Below are 15,980 nucleotides of genomic sequence, written 5' to 3'. Positions count from 1 at the left end.
GGTGGAGAGGAGGAAGTGTAGTGAGGTGGTACCCCGTGACATGTCCTTTCCAGGTGAAGTGCGAAACGGTCTCTACCAAGAGTGAGGAAGGGCCACCAAGGGAAAGGAGAATAAGAGGAATGCCCCACCACTGTGAGGGCCTGATTGAGGGGCTGACCATGATAAGTCTGTAGTGAAGTACTGACCTGTGGAGGTAGGACCTTTTTCTCTTGCAGCACTGTCATTATCTGGGTTTGTAGGGCTGGGGAAAGCAGAGGCCTGAGGGACTGAGGTAATAGTGAGGTGACAGACCATGAGGGCTGGGGTGCAGGCGTGGAAGGGGAGCCTGGCATGCCAGCACCAGCCACTGCCAAGTGGATGTGGTGGGAGATGAGGAAAAGTAGGAGGCACTGGTCAGGTTCCCGTCACGTCCAGGTTGTTCGAAAGGAGCTGTAAGGGTTCTAGTACCCAAATTTCCAACATGGGGCAGAAGAGGTTTCCACACAACACCAAGCAGTTCTCAACACCAACTGGATGTCCGAGAATTCAACTCCATCATGACACTGTCTGCCTGGAGATAGTTTCAGATCTCACAGATCAAGGGCTCAGTCCCACAAGATTGCCGCCCCCACCCCCCCACTTCAGAGGCCAGTCACTAGCCCAGGTTGTCACCTGTAGATTGGAGCTTCCCACGTCTTCCTCCTTGGGTTGGGTTAACTTGCTAGAGTGGCTCACAGAGCTCAGGAAACACTCATGTTGACCAGTTTATTAAAGGAGATGATAAAGGACACGGACAAACGGCCAGATGTGGAGATACACAGGGCGCGGTCTGGGAGGGTCCCGAGCACAGGAGCTTCTGTCCCCGTGCAGTTGGGGTGCGTCACCCTCCCCGTGAGTGGATGTGTTTGCCAGCCTGGAAGCCACACTCCCTGCTTTGGGGATTTTATGGAGGCTTCATCACATAGGCATGATAAATTGTTGACTCCATTTTCAGCCCTGCTCCCTTCTCAAGGGAATGGGGAAATGGAGCTGAAAATTCCACGCTTCAAATCTGGGTTTGGTCTTTCCAGTGACTGGCCCTCGTCCAGGAGACAACCAGGAGCTCACGCAGAGTCACCTCACGAAGAAAAGACACTCCTATCACCCAGGAAATTACAGGGGTTTCAGGGGCCCGGTGTCAGGAACCGGAGGGAGAGACCAATATATATTTTTCTATCTCCTCACAGGAGCTTCAGCATGACAGAACCTGGGGTGTGTCTGTGGGGAGCAGAAAGTCATCAGGGCCATTCAGGCCAGTGCTCAGCCTTGTCACCCTCCGGGTTTTTGATATGCTGTGAGGAGGGATGGAAGAAACCCCATCCACTTTCAGTTGCAAGTCACCCAGTGGAAGAAACCAGTCTTGTGGATTTCCTTTTACTTTACTTCCTGCTGATTTACTGCTCTGCTCTCGGATCAGTTCAACAACAGTGCCTTCCATACCTGATGTAAAACCAGTGGCTGGGCCCTGTCTTCAAGGAAATCCCTAAAGTTGTGGGTCTCTGAAGGAAGGGAGGAAACCTTTCAGCCATAAAAGGCCAAGAAGAACTATGTCCAGTAGCTTTGCAGTATTTCTGTGTGCGTCCACAAATGCATGGATTTAAAAGCTGAGTGTTTACAACAGGAATGTGAGAAACAGTAATTCTCGTCTAGAAACAAAGTTCTATCTTTCTGAGAGAATCAGAAAGACCCTCTGGGTCCTTGTTTGATGTGGGCCTTGAGAGCTGCCACAGTGCTGTGGGCACACAGAAAATAGGCAGGAGCCTCCTCATTTTGAAATTAAAGGCATTTTAAATCACCAGTGCCTGGAAAAATGCTTTCCTGTTTCTTTCCCCTTCAGCCTCCATTTCCCTAGTTTCTTTCTAAAACTGAGTATAAGGAATTCTCCATATAATAATGTCCTGCCCTCACCCGTTGGGCATTGAGATGCTTTCCCCTCCCCTGGCCAGAAGCACAATGCTGGGTCCTGACTCAGAATGCTGGTTCCGAATGGTAGCCTCTGTGCTAGGTTGTGTCCAAGGACAGGAGACCCAACTATTTCAGCTTGATGATGCCAAACAGCCATGCCGTCACCCACTGCCTGGGAAGGAAACCTTGCAGAATAAAAGTATTAAGTAAGGGGAGCACCTGATTGGGTGGGAGTTGGGGAGGATGGCTCTTGAACTTTTTGTGGCCAGAGGAATAGGCGAGCCAACGCCCTTTTTTTTTTCAGTAAAACCAAAAGGTAACAGAAGTCTGTTGTCAGCTGTGGAAATGGTGGGAGGACCAGGGAGGGCACATCCGCATGGCGCGGGGTGTGGGGGCCCAGGGCATCAGGGCCTAAGCTTTCAGGCCCAGGCACTAGGGGAGGTCTGCAGACCGGCAGTGCGGGCACATGGGCTGGCTGTCCACTTGTAGCAGGCCACCAGGCTAACTCGGGCCAGTTTGGAGAGTTGGGCAAGGACCAGAGGCCATGTCACCATTCCTAGAAACCTGTGCCCCCTTTTTTGTTTCCTCTGAAGTCCAGAGAGTGCTCTTACATTCTTCCCAAAGTTGCCACTTCTTCCACACTAACATATTCCCATTTGATGAGCATGGAGAGCTGGCTGACTTCATCAGCTAGAGAATGTGGGTTTTCCAAGATTGAACCAACCACCCACGAGGAGAAGGACACTCATGATGGGGATGTGTGAAGACAGCACCAAGAAGCCGATGCTGATTTCAAGAGTTCTTTTCAATTGCTTTTGAAAGTCTTAGCTGCATGTATACGTCCCACACAGCAGTGGTTTTCAGTTTTCAAATATCACTGGTGCTCTTTCCTGAAATGAAATCAGTAAAAGTTCACCTGCTGTGAATAAGCAAGGGTGGGGCAGCCCATCACCCCTACCTGTCTCCCTCCCACAGATAGCACAACGTTTCTACCCTAGAGGAACCAAAACATGATCAGAGAAACGAGAGAAGAGCAAGTGCCACAAAAGACAGCAATTGAAGAAACAACAGGGCCACCGATGGCTCTTTAACACCCCCTCAGTGAATTGGAGTGGGCAGCAGCATAGGTGTCACCAGCAGGAGGGCCTCAAGAGTAGGTTGGGTAAGGTCATCCTCCTGGTTTAAAAGTGCAGGAAAAATTGAGAAGTCGTACAAATAAAGAATGGAGTGGGGTGATAGATGATAAGAAAGATGGACTAGTACAACGAAGCATCCAGGATCCGTGCTTGTCTCGGGTGAGTGCCAGGCACCCGCTGCATGCTGACACTGCAGTAGGAAACAAACAGGGCTCCCTTTGTGGCACTGACAGCGTGGCAGGGAAGACAGGCATTCAATGAATGGTTATAAAGAAGTAAAAACTACAAATGTGCTACGTACTTGAAGAAGAGCAAAGGCAGGAATGAGGTAGAGGCACGGTCACTGTTAGATTACAAAGAAGACCGTAAGTCTGCAAAGGCAGCTGCATTGTCTCTGCATTTTAGTTAAGAAGAATATGCTGGGCAAAGCAAGTTTCAGAGCTGTCGGTGACGGCCTCCCCTAGCCAGAAGGTTCTGGGGAATAACACTGCGGGGTAAACGGTAGCCTGCGGCTGAAGCACAGGGCAAGGATGAGTTACAGGACAGGCCAGGCTGTCAAAGTTCATTCCCTGAAAAGATAAGTTGCTACTGCCTGCTATGTGCAGAAAGAACAAAGTGTTTGAATGAAATCAGAGGGCCCAAAAGGCAGATGATGTCACAATAGAAGAGCAAACTGGATGCCTTAGCCCCTGCTCTGCCGTCTCACGAATAAAGGCAGCCAGCGCACGAGCATCCCGTCCCGTTCTGCCCAGTCCCCAGGACTGTCAGCCGGGACACAGGGCGGGCAGGGGTAGGCAGCTGCGGTTTAATTCTGTTCGGCTTTTTTCCAAAGGGAAAGGGGGTCCTAGAATAGACTGTGAAACCTGGGGCTCCGTGAGAACCAGTCAGACCCAAGACATGTCTTTTCCCGTGTTCGGATATGGTGCATCAGACTGGCCTGACAAGTAGACACTGGACACACTATTGGATGAATGATAGTGGGTTCACAGTGACCGACTCCTTCCCATGAGGGCAGTATGTGACGGCACGGACACCCCCTTTCATCCCCATGTGGCTCACATTTCTCATGTGCTGCATGTCCATGCAAGTTCCCCGGTCTTGATTTAAGAACATGCTTCATCAAGGTAGGATGCTCCACCTGAGCTTCGAGAAAACAGGTCTCCATGGGCAAAAGGTCTAAAGAAAGGCAGACCACCCGCAGCCACCCTGAGTGGCCTCTGTCTGGCCACTGAGCCGTTGACCAGGCCCCACTGTGGGGCGAGTGCCGGGGACTCACTTGATTCCCTGTTCCCGTGAGATGCACCGACAAGCCTGGGGTGAAGCCAGATATCGGGTCCTAATCTTGACCCCGCCACTGAGTAGCTGAGGGACTTCAGGCAAGGCTCTCGGCCCTCAGTCTCTGCTGGTGAAACTGGATGACAGCACCTGACTCCCAGTGGCTCCCAGGACTCACGAGGACAGGTGTGTCCTGCACCTGCTGTGGGTTCCACACTGGTGGTCCCCTCCACCTTCCTTTTCGTTTGCTGTTTGTTGGTTTGGCTTTGTGTTTTGGTTTCCCTTGGAGATAACAGGTGTCCAACTTCTGGTTCTGGAGGCCCCCATTGCTCTCTGGTCCTTGGCACCCTGTCCCCACCTCCGTCCCACCTTGACAGCAGCCACAGGCCTCAAGAATCAAATCATCAGGGGCCGGCCCGTGGCCGAGTGGCTAAGCTCTGCTGCAGGTGGCCCAGAGTTTCACCAGTTCGGATCCTGGGCACGGACATGGCACTGCTCATCAAGCCATGCTGAGGCAGCGTCCCACATGCCACAACTGAAAGGACCCACAACTGAAAAATACACAACTATGTACCAGGAGTCTTTGAGGAGAAAAAGGAAAAATAAAATCTTAAAAAAAAAAAAAAAAAAGAATCAAATTACTAGGTCAGGTGATCTCCTGGGTGACATCCCTTCCGTGGAAGGCCCTGACCTTGCTCCCCACCTGCTGCTCCAGCCCGCTGACTCCATGCTCTTCTGCGCTCGGCCCTCCACACCCAGCCCTGAGGGTGCATTCACAGCATGTGCCCCCTGATGTTCTGGCTCCAGTGCAGAACAAACTGGAGGGTAGAGGAAAGGCCTGAGGGCTGGGAGCAGAGAGCTGAGGCCCCCGAGGATGGAGGCCGTGTCCCCTCCTCATGGCAGCCCTGCCACTTGGGGGGCCTGATGAGGACTGTCCCAGTGTCCCCCCAGATTCAGGTGGCACAGAGGGGAATTTCTAAAGTGGAGTTGACAGAGAACTATGTCAAGAGATTTAATACTTTGTATCTCTTTGGTAAGGGAATCGTTAAAACTAGAAAATATGTTGTGGAAGATGCCACATCAGATAGTAAGTAGGGAGGTTGCATGTTGGCGCTGAAAATTCCAAGACATCTCTGTCCACAAAAATCTTTAATTTCACATGTTCCCATTAATGCTTTCTTCTGTTTATTCTGTGCAAACATTAGACCTTGGGCTGTATTTACAACTACATTCCGCTCCCTAGGACTCTCATATATGTATTAAGTCTGGAAAGCCGTTCACTGTCCTTTATCAGAATCCTCTGGGATCACGGGAGCCTGCGTCTCTCACTGGTGGTGGTCCTCAAGCCCCCTTTTAGTCACGTCTTGATCCTCACATCCCCCAAGAGCTCCTCTCCACCAAATCTGGCCACTCAGCCCCTCCTGTTCATGTCCTTATTGTTTTAGTAGACTTTACTGTTTTTAATAGAGTTTTAGATTTACAGAGTAATTGAGCAGATAGCACACAGAGTTCCATACCCCTGCCCTCTCCCCTTGGCACACCTCTTCACTCTGCCGTCCCTCCCCCTCACCTCTGGCAACCACCCGTCTCTCTACTGTCTCCATAACGTTGCCTTTTCCAGAATGTCATGTAGTTGGACTGACTGCTTTCATGTGATGATGTACATTTAAGGTTACTTCATGTCTGTTTGTGGCTTGATAGCTCATATTTCCCCCCAAGTTTATTGAGATACAACTGACAAGTAGAATTGTATATATTTACAGTGTACAGTATGATGGATATACATATACTTTGTGAAATGATTACCACTATCATCCATCACCTCACATAGTTAGCTTTTTTTGGGTGTGGTGAGAACACTTAAGAACTACTCTTTTAGCAAATTTCAAGTATACAATACAGTATCCTTAACTGGAGTCACCACGCTGCACATTGGGTTCCACAAAACTTGTTCATCTTATAACTGGAGGCTTATAACCTTGACCAGTATCTCCCCGTTTCCTCAACCCCCCACCGCTGGTAACCACCATTCTACTCTCTGTTCACGGCAGCTCATATCTCATCATCGCTGAATGAATAGTATTCCACTGGATGGAACAGTTTGGTTATCCATCCACCTGTTGAAAGACATCTTGGTTGCTTCCAGTTTGGGGCACTTATGAATAAAACTGCTGTAAACATGTGTGTGCAGGTTTTTCTGTGAACATAAGTTTTCAGCTCATTCACATAAATACCTAGGAGCATGATTGCACCAGGCACAGATGTTTTAAGGAAGAAATTATATGAATTCTCTAAAACCTCTTCCAGAAAATAGAAGCAGAAGGAACATACCTAACTCGTTCTCTGAGGCCAGCAGGACCCTAATACCAAAAACAGATAAAGACATTACAAGAAAGGAAACTATAAACCAATATCTTTCATGAACGTGAAATGCAGAAGATAGATGCAGAAATGTTCAACAAAATATTCGAAAATCGAATCCAAACAATCTATAAAAAGAATTATACACCACAACCAGGTGGGATTTATTCCAGGCATGCAAGGCTGGTTCAACATTTGGAAATCAGTTAATGTAATCCATCACATCAAGAGACCAAAGAAGAAAAATCACACAATCATGTCAATAGATGCAGAAAAAGCACTTGACAGAATCTAACACCCATTCATCATAAAAACTCTCAGCAAGCTAAGAATAGAGGGGAACTTCCTGAACTTGATAAAGAGCATCTACAAAAAGCCTACAGGTAACATACTTAATGATGAGAAACTGCATGCTTTCTGACTAACATCAGGAACAAGGCAAGGATGTCGTCTTGCACCACTCCTGTTAAATACCGTGTTGTAAGAGAAAAAGCCACCAACCTAGTATTTTGTATCCAGTGAAATAATTATTCAAAAGTGGAGAAATAAAGACTTTCCTAGATTTTTTTCCCCTTTTTCTCCCAAAGCCCCCCGGTACATAGTTGTGTATTTTTAGTTGTGGGTCCTTCTAGTTGTGCTTTGTGGGATGCCACCTCAGCATGGCCTGATGAGCAGTGCCATGTCCACGCCCAGGACTGGAACTGGTGAAACCCTGGGCGACCAAAGCAGAGTGTGTGAACTTAACCACTGGGCCATGGGGCCAGCCCCTAAAGACTTTCTTAGACAAACAAAAACTGAGGGAATTTGTTGCCAGTAGCTTTGCTTTGCAAGAAATGTTAAAAGTTCTCCAGAAAAGAAAAATTATAGGGGTCAGAAACTTGGATGTACACAAAAATTTGATTCATCTCTCTTCTCACATAGTTTCTGATGAGAAGTCTGAGGTCATTCTTATCCTTGTTTCTCTATAAGTAAGAGTTTTTTCCTTCTGGCTTCTTTCACGATTTTTTCTTCATCTTTGGTTTTCTGTAGTTTGAATATGATAGGCCTAGCTGAAGATTTTTTTGGTATTTATCCTGCTTAATGTTGTCAGATTTTGGGATATGTGATTTGGTTTCTGTCATTGATTTTGGAATATTCTCAGTCATTGTTACTTCAGATATTTCTTCTGCTCCTTTGTTTTCCTTCTGGAGTTCCCATTATGTATGTTACACCTTTTATGATTATCCCACAGTTCTTGGACATTCTGTTCTTTCTTTTTTCCTTTTTCCCATTCTCTTGTTCTCTTTGCACTTCAGTCTGGTAAGTTCCTAGTGATATATCTTCAAGCTCACAGGTCCTTTCCTCAGCTGTGTCCAGTCTACCTATGGGCCCATCAAAAGCATTCTCCATTTCCATTATTATTATTTTTTTATTTCTAGCATTTTCTTTTTATTCTTTCTTAGAGTTTCCATCTCTCTGCTTGCATTACCCATCAATTCTTGCCTGTCATCCACTTTTTCCATTAGAGCTCTTAGCATATTGGTCATGCTTGTTTAAAATTCTCAGTCCAATAATTCCAAAATCTCTGCCATATCTGAGTCTGGTTCTGATGCTTTCTATGCCTCTTCAGACTGTGATTTTTCTTTTCTTCTGGCATGCTTATAATCTTTTGTTGAAAGCCAGACATGATATACTGGGGAAGAGAACTGCAGTAGATAGGCCTTTAGTGTGCGGTTTTTATGTTTTTCTGGCCAGAAGTTAGGATGTACTTACTGTTTGCTCAGCTGTAGGAGTCAGAGGCTGAAATTCCCTCTCTTGTCCTTTTATGGACGAGGATAATGCTTATCCTCTGTACGGTGCATGAGCTCTGTGGAAGGGGTGGTGAGGCATGGAGGGAGGAGAAGCATTCCATAATCGTGTGATTCGGTCTCAGTCATCTAGTGGGCCCGTGAGCCTGGGCTGTGACCTTTACAAGTGCTTCTCAGGATATTCTTGCCCCTTTAGGTAAGGCAGAAAGACTAGGGGGGCTGGAGTTAAGGGTATCCCTTCCCCATGTTGGATGAGGCTCTGAGGAAGTTATCTTGCTGGCCTGGCCTTCATTGTGGAGAATGAACAATCTGGGCACGTTTCAAATGGCCACTTTTGCCCTCCGCCTAATCAAACACAAGGGGATTTTGCTCCAGTCTTTAGTGTGAGAACCTGGGGCAGCTCCTTGGAGGTAAAACCCATGAAAGTGTGGGGTCCCTCAGACTGGGTCCCTGTGAGTTTTCACTCTCCAGCTAGTCCACACACTCCAGCATTTCGTTGACGTTACCTTTTAAGGGGTCATTTGAGTCTTCCTACCAGTTCCTGGCCCCAGTGGCCTCTGCTATAGTAAGCTGTGGTTCTCTGCCTTCACCTGTCTCCACAGTTTGGGGAGCGGTGATTTGTCCTTGACCTCAGTTCTCTGATAGATCTAAGAAAATTCATTGATTTTCACTTTATTTGGCTTTTTTCTTGTTGTGAGGGCAAGAGTGATGACTTCCAAGCTCCTTACATATGGAAAACTGGAAGTCGCCCCTATCTTTATGCTTGTTATCTGATGCCTTTTCTAACAAATGCATGTGGAAGGGCAGAGTGTTTGCTCAGCAGGTGTGGTTAGAGAAAACTGTTAACTCCAGTGTCTTGGACAGACTAGAGCACTAAAGAGAAATATCTTCACATCTGATTTCAACACAGGACAATGCAGATAACCGTGGGGGGACCATGGGAGCTAGGGGGCACATCTGCCATGGGTGACCAATAATAAAAGTCTATTTTTCCAAAACATAAAAAAGGATCACAGAAATACAAACACCTTCCTCATTCCCAGCTGATAGTTGATCAAGCAATACTGTCTGTTTACATGAGGAAAAGTATCCAGGGCCATTAGTGAATAAGGAAATGCAAATTAAAATGAAAATGAAGTGCCATTTTGTGCATACCCTATTTTCTGGGGGTTTTTTTTGCAAAAATGAAATTATAAAAGCCAAATGTTGTGAAGTTATAAGGAAATCTATGCCCGTTAGCATTGCTAATAGTGCTGTAAATGAATAGAGTGGAATTTGGCAGATATGACTGGAACCAATCAGAACATGTGTTTTGACCCACTTATTCCATTAATGGGATTTTTTTTTCCTTGGAGAATAACTCGAGAGAACAGCCACATGTACTGGTGTGTTTGCACCAGCATTATTTGTAATATCAAAAGGAAAGTAAGTAGCCTTGGGTGTCAGCCTTGGGGAATGCTCTAGCAAACTTGCAAATCAATACAGCAACTACAGAGTTCCAAGGCATCTTCATGTTACCCCCTCCAAGCTTTCATCCTCCAATACCCAAACCCTAGCCACACTTCGGAATCCGGAAGCTCTCTGTCCACTCCTCTGAAGTGACAGTGCCCCTTCTCTTGTCCACTTGCCAGGAAGTTCCTGGACAGCATACTGTGTGGCTTGCTCATTTTGGTACGCCTGCCACCTACCTCAGCCTCTGATAAAGCCTGATGCACACAGGCTCACTGCAACACTATCACCGGAGCCTGTTAAAAATGTGGAATCTGGGGGCCCCGGCCGAGTGGGTAAGTTCGCGCACTCCGCTTCGCCCGCCCAGGGTTTTGCCGGTTCGGATCCTGAGCGCGGACATGGCACCGCTCATCAGGCCATGCTGAGGCGGCATCCCACATGCCACAACCAAAGGACCTACAACTAGAATACACAACTATGAACTGGGTGGCTTTGGGGAGAAGAAGAAAAAGAAAAAAAAATAAGATTGGCAGCAGATGTTTGCTCAGGTGTCAAGCATCAAAAAACAAAAGCATCTCTAGGTTAAGATGGTAAATTTTATGTATATTTTACCACAATTAAAAATTAAAATGCAGAATCTCAGGCCCGGCCTCAGACATACTGCATTTCAGCAAACACATTTTAACAATTTCTCAGAGGCTGGCCCTGTGGCCGAGTGGTTAAGTTCACGCGCTCCACTGCAGGCGGCCCAGTGTTTCGTTGGTTCGAATCCTGGGTGCGGACATGGCACTGCTCATCAAACCACGCTGAGGCAGCGTCCCGCATGCCACAACTAGAAGGACCCACAACAAAGAATATGCAACTATGTACCGGGGGCTTTGGGGAGAAAAAGGAAAAAAATAAAATCTAAAAAGCAAAAAAAAGAAAACAATTTCTCAGATGATTTGTTTGAACTTTGAGAAACCCTATACACTGGATGTATGGTTACTCTTAAAATATAAATTCCCGTCATTAGTTGCTATTCCCAACTTTTAACATCTACTTTCTTTTTCTTCCGCACTGTGGGAGGCTGGTCTTTATCTTCTCTTGGACTCCTTCATTTGCACAAAGAATGGAGAAGTCACAGTGGCAGCTGGCAGACTCCAAGGACAGCAGGATGCCATGGCAACTGCTTCCATCAGTAACTTAATTTCGTCTCCACTTTTACATCTTTCTCTCCTCAGTCCTGAAACTGGGAATTTTTTAATTTGGAAAGAACCTAAGAAGGTTTGTGGTTGCTATGCCGACGGCACTGCATACCTCCTAATAGGCTTGAATCATAAAAGAAACTATCAGCAAATCATAGAATTTTGGGCCTCCAGAGGCTACAGAGAGCCTTTGTGCCCTCGCTTGGCGGGGGAGAGCGCCAGGCCAGGAGGGGAAGCTCCCTGTCTGCTGCCCAGCAACCTGCCAGCCTGCACTGAAGGCGCACCTGACCAGGCTGCTCAGTCTGGCCAACCTGACAGTTTTGTGCAGGATTTGGGGAAGGAAGGCAGGCTGGAAGACCCTTTAGGGGAATTGCTTTGGGTGTCTTTCCCCCTAAAGCCCAGTGTGTCAGCCTGCTAGAGCTGCCATAGCAAAGCACCACAGGCTGGACCGCTTGACCACCACAGGTTTTTCTCACAGTTCTGGAGGCTGGCAGTCTGAGATGCAGGTGTTGGTAGAATGGGTTCTCCTGAGGCCTCTCTCCTTGGTGTATAGGTGACCGTCTTCTCCCTGTGTCCTCACATGGTCATCCATCTGCAAATACAGTCACGTTTGGAGGACACAATTCAGTCTGTCACACCTGGCCAGACTGGATCCCCTGGGGATGCTGGCCACACCCTCGCCCTCAGCCATCCGTGTGTGGCCCCCTCGCAGGTCCAACTCCAGCATGTGTTGCCCAACGCCTGCCGTCATGCTCAGGCCTGGAGCTGGAGAGCCTCTGATGGCACTGAGACAACTGCAGTATCGTGGATTCCATGTTCTAATCCACCTTTGGAACGTGTGACCTGTTCCATTCCCCCCCAGGTTGGGCTTGTGTCCTTAATCACAAGGCCAGCTTGCTGCTAGCTGCTTTATGCACTGGGCTCTCGCTGACAGCTGCCGAATCTTCTCCTCCTTGATGATGCTTCCAGGGCACTGGGCATCCTGAGGGACAGAGCTGGGCTTCAGAGGGAACACTCACTAACCTTTGTCGAGCGTCTGCTTTGTGCTGGTGTCTTAGAGCTCATTTAATCCTCAGTCATCCTGCAGGAGTCGCTTATTCAGCAAATGTTCTAAATGCTGGAGATACTGCTGAGAAGAAACCAAGTCCCTGCCCTTAGGGGGCTCTCATCCTGGCAAGGGAAGAAGGACAGTAAACCCAACAAAGAAGAAAATGCAGACTCCCTGTCTGTGTGTGGCAGGGAGGGAGCATTAAGGAGGAAAAGCAAAACCAGGTGAGGACAGAGAGCCAGTGGTGAGCAAGGACGCTGGTCCCCAGAATATGGAGGGGACGGCTTCTCCAATGAGGACACATTTAAGCAGAATCCTGAAGAAAGAGGGGCCTTCCAGGGGAGGGACGGCAAGCGCAGAGGCCCTCGCAGGAGCAGCCAGGAGGCCGTGTGTCTGGAGAGCAGCAAGCAAGGGGACTGCGCAGGAAAGAATTTTCCTCACTCCAGAAGAGGCTGGCCTTTGCTCTCTTTCTGGGAGGGCCTCTCTAAGCCCTGACAGCAGTGTCTGTTCGCCTGGGAGCCTTGGGTCCTGGGATAGTCTGACTACGTGGTTAAAAGTGGAGACACCACCCCAGATGTATCAGGATGGGGCCGCTTTGAGTCACGCCCACTGGGGGCAGGAGACCGAGATCAGCCACATGACCACTCCATCATGCTCGTGTGATGCACCCCAAGGAGAACTCCGAGCACTGGGCTCTGGGAGCTTCCCTGGTCAGCAGCACTGCATGTCGTCACACATCAATGCTGGAGAGGAGCCTGATGGCTGGGAGCTCCCTGAGTGACACTTTCCTAGACTCTCCCATGTGCTCTTGTCCCCATGACTGATTTTAATCTGCATCCTTTCTCTGTTGTGAACTGTAATTGAGAACAGTTTTCCGTGAGTGCTCCCAGGAAACCGTCGAGCCGGAGAGTCGTCATGGGGACCCCAAACCTGCAGTTGGTGTGCAAGTGAGGGTGGCCTGTGTGGACGGTTCCCTCTCAACATTGTAGTTGGCTAAACTCTTGCAAGGACAGAGTGGAAATGAGGGGAGAGAGGGAGGAGCCAGCCACGCGGGGCCATTGGCAGGACTCTGGCTTTTAGTCTGAGGGAAATAGAAAGCTCCTGGAGGCTTCTGAGGAGGGACAGATCTGGCTTTTCCTTTAAAAGAATCAATCTGTGAAGAACAGAGCTGAGGAGGCGGGCTGCGTGGGTTGGCGCGCGGATCCAGGCCGGTGGAGAGAGAAGCGCAGGCCCCGGCAGTGGCAGAAGCAGGAGCCGCGGGACTTGCGACAGGCCGGTTGGGGGTGTGCTGGGGGAGCCGTGAGGGGCTTGGGGCTTTGCTGAGGTGGCAAAGACTGTAGCTTGACTTAGGGCCTGTGGACATTGAGGTGTCCTGTGGGCCTCCAAAGGAGGCTGGGAGTAGGCAGCTGGACGTGTAGCCTGTGTGTAGGGGTCGGTGCAGAGATGCACATTGGGAGGTGTCAGGCTACGGGTGGTATTCCTGGCCACGAGCTCGGTGACCACCTCTCACCAGAGTGCAGGGGAGAGAAGAGGCCCAAGACTGAGCCCTCAGAGCCTCCAACCCCAAGAGGGGGCGCAGAGCTGGCAAAGGGGAAGAGAGAGCGGAGCCTCAGAACCAAAGTGAAGAAAGCTTTTAAAGAAAGTGACTAGCTGTCTGGAACACTGCTTGGACCTCCAGTAAGACGTGGCTGAGACCGGACATGAGGCCTGGCAGCTGGAGTGGTTGGGATGGAAACCTGAGAATGGGAGGAGACGGCCCGGCTGCTCCTGAGTGTCTTGCTCTGAGGAGTTGCAGAGAAGCATGGTGACAGCGAAAGGCAGATGTGGAGATGACAGCTCATATTCTGATGGGACAACCCAGTAAAGAGGGAAGTGAGGATGCAGGAGAGAGAGAGCGTCATGACTGAAGAACCTTCCAGCATGCACCAGGGTGACCACATGGACTAGTGACCTGCAGGTCTTGGAGAGGACACCAGCAATGTATTCACGGGGGCGGGAGAGCAGGGAGGTGGGCTGGTGGAGGGTTTAGTGATGGGAACGCTGTCCTATCAATGTCAATGTTTCCAGTAAAGTGGGACACAGAGCTAGCCAAGGAGGAGGAGGTGTGGGATCGCCTTCTAGGAAGATGGGAACCTGAATGGACAGAGAGGCAGAGCAGGTGTAGGGTTGCCAGGAGGACTGAACTGCCCTAGAAACTAGTCTCCCCGAGGTAAAGCATTTCTCCAGCCGTATAGAGTTGCATTTACCCAGGACTGGGGGGAGGGGAGTCTGCCAGGCAAGTATGTGGTGTGAGGAAGGGGCTAAGGGAGGAGGTGAGCACGTGAGGGAGAACAGCCACCAAGTAGGTGGTGGGGACAATGCATTGTGGCTCCTACCGCCAGAGAAGCAGGCTGCCTGAAATTGAGGTTATGGAGGGCAGTGAGGACGGGGACCAGGCAGTGGGTGGCAGACTGCAGGCCATGGCTGATGGATGCCTCGTGAAATCACCTAGACTGTCATGTGCAGGATGTTCTTAAAAATAAAACAGAAAATGTGAGTGCATTGCACAAAAGAAGAGTAAGTATTAAATCATGGAACTTCCCTTACATATGTGTGTACTTGATCCTAATGTAGAATATATATATTTTTAGCCATTTTTAAGTGAAAAATTCAGTGGCATTAAGTACATTCATATTGTTGTGCAAGTATCTGCACTATCTATTCCCCAAATTTTTCATCATCCCAAACAGAAACTTTGTACCCATACAAATGTATCTTTTACTGTGGTCATAATGAAAAACATTTGAAAGGCACCAGTCAGTGGTCAACAAGGGGCTTGTACAGAGGACAAGATCCTCGCAGAAGAGGGGCCAATGAGCTGACAGGCCAGGGCACTGGAAGGATGGTCTGTGATTCTCCCACAAACTGCAGTCACTCAGATTCTAAGGGAAGGCTGCGTCTCCAAGAAAGAAGGTAGGAACCATAACGCCAAGAATAACAGCAAATCTGGTGCTAAAATTTTCAAAGAATGAAGGGGTCTGCAGATCCATCAATAAGCCCAACCACCACACACAGTTAGATATTTAAGTACGTTAAGTTTAATATTGTGCAGCCACTAAAAGTATTTATAAAAAACTGCAATAACAGAAAAATGCCCCTTCAAAAAGCAGGATAGGAAATTACATAAACTTCAGTTCATATCAAAACTAGGATTTTTTTTTCCACAAAGGACAGGCTGAGAAAAGACATTTGAAATAGCAAAAACAAAAAAAAGCTTAATATTTAAGACAACCAAAGGAATCTTGAAAATTCACAAGAAAAAGGAAACCTAGTTGAAAATTGAAGGAGATTCGAAGGAAACTGAAGGATGAAGAGATGCTATCACTCTCTGAAAAACACATCTTAAAATGATCACGAGTTCCCACTTTGCAGCCAGGTTTGTGGAAGCAGGGGGTTGGAAACTGCTAGGAGAATGGCTAAGTTCTGACAGGTACTCAGAGGCAATATCCAGTTGAATTCCAAGTAACAAGTCAGGTACACGCCCAAAGACATGGAGAGGTCTTTACAGATACATTGGATCACAAAAAAGAAACAACATCTAAAGGATGCCAACATGTATAAAAATGTTATGTACGTTGTGACCTCAACAGTGTGGGTTTTAAAAAAATGATGTAATATTATGTAATTTAAAAACCATAGAGAAAGGCTGTGGAACTAACAAAATAATAACATGAAAGGCGTGGGGGGACGAAGTGTGGACGCCGAGGGGGTGGGCTGCCCGGGGAAGCAGGGAGCGCTGCTCCGAGGATGGGGCTTCCTGTCGGATTCGATTTGG

General features: G+C 48.3%; 1 protein-coding gene across 1 annotated transcript in view; it reads left to right on the top strand.

Moving 5' to 3' along the window:
* MAPK1 (mitogen-activated protein kinase 1) overlaps window positions 1-1,813 on the top strand; it is a 105,860-nt gene extending 104,047 nt beyond the window's left edge. The window contains exon 9 of the mRNA XM_070628356.1: window positions 1,206-1,813. The gene's annotated coding sequence lies outside the window, so the exon portion shown is untranslated. The remainder of the gene's footprint in view (window positions 1-1,205) is intronic.
* The last annotated feature ends 14,167 nt before the right edge of the window (window positions 1,814-15,980 follow it).

The sequence above is a fragment of the Equus przewalskii genome, chromosome 7 (genome assembly GCF_037783145.1).
Source record: "Equus przewalskii isolate Varuska chromosome 7, EquPr2, whole genome shotgun sequence".
NCBI lineage: Eukaryota > Metazoa > Chordata > Mammalia > Perissodactyla > Equidae > Equus > Equus przewalskii.
Note: the sequence above shows the minus strand (reverse complement) of the source record. Positions and strands in the feature narration are given on the sequence as shown.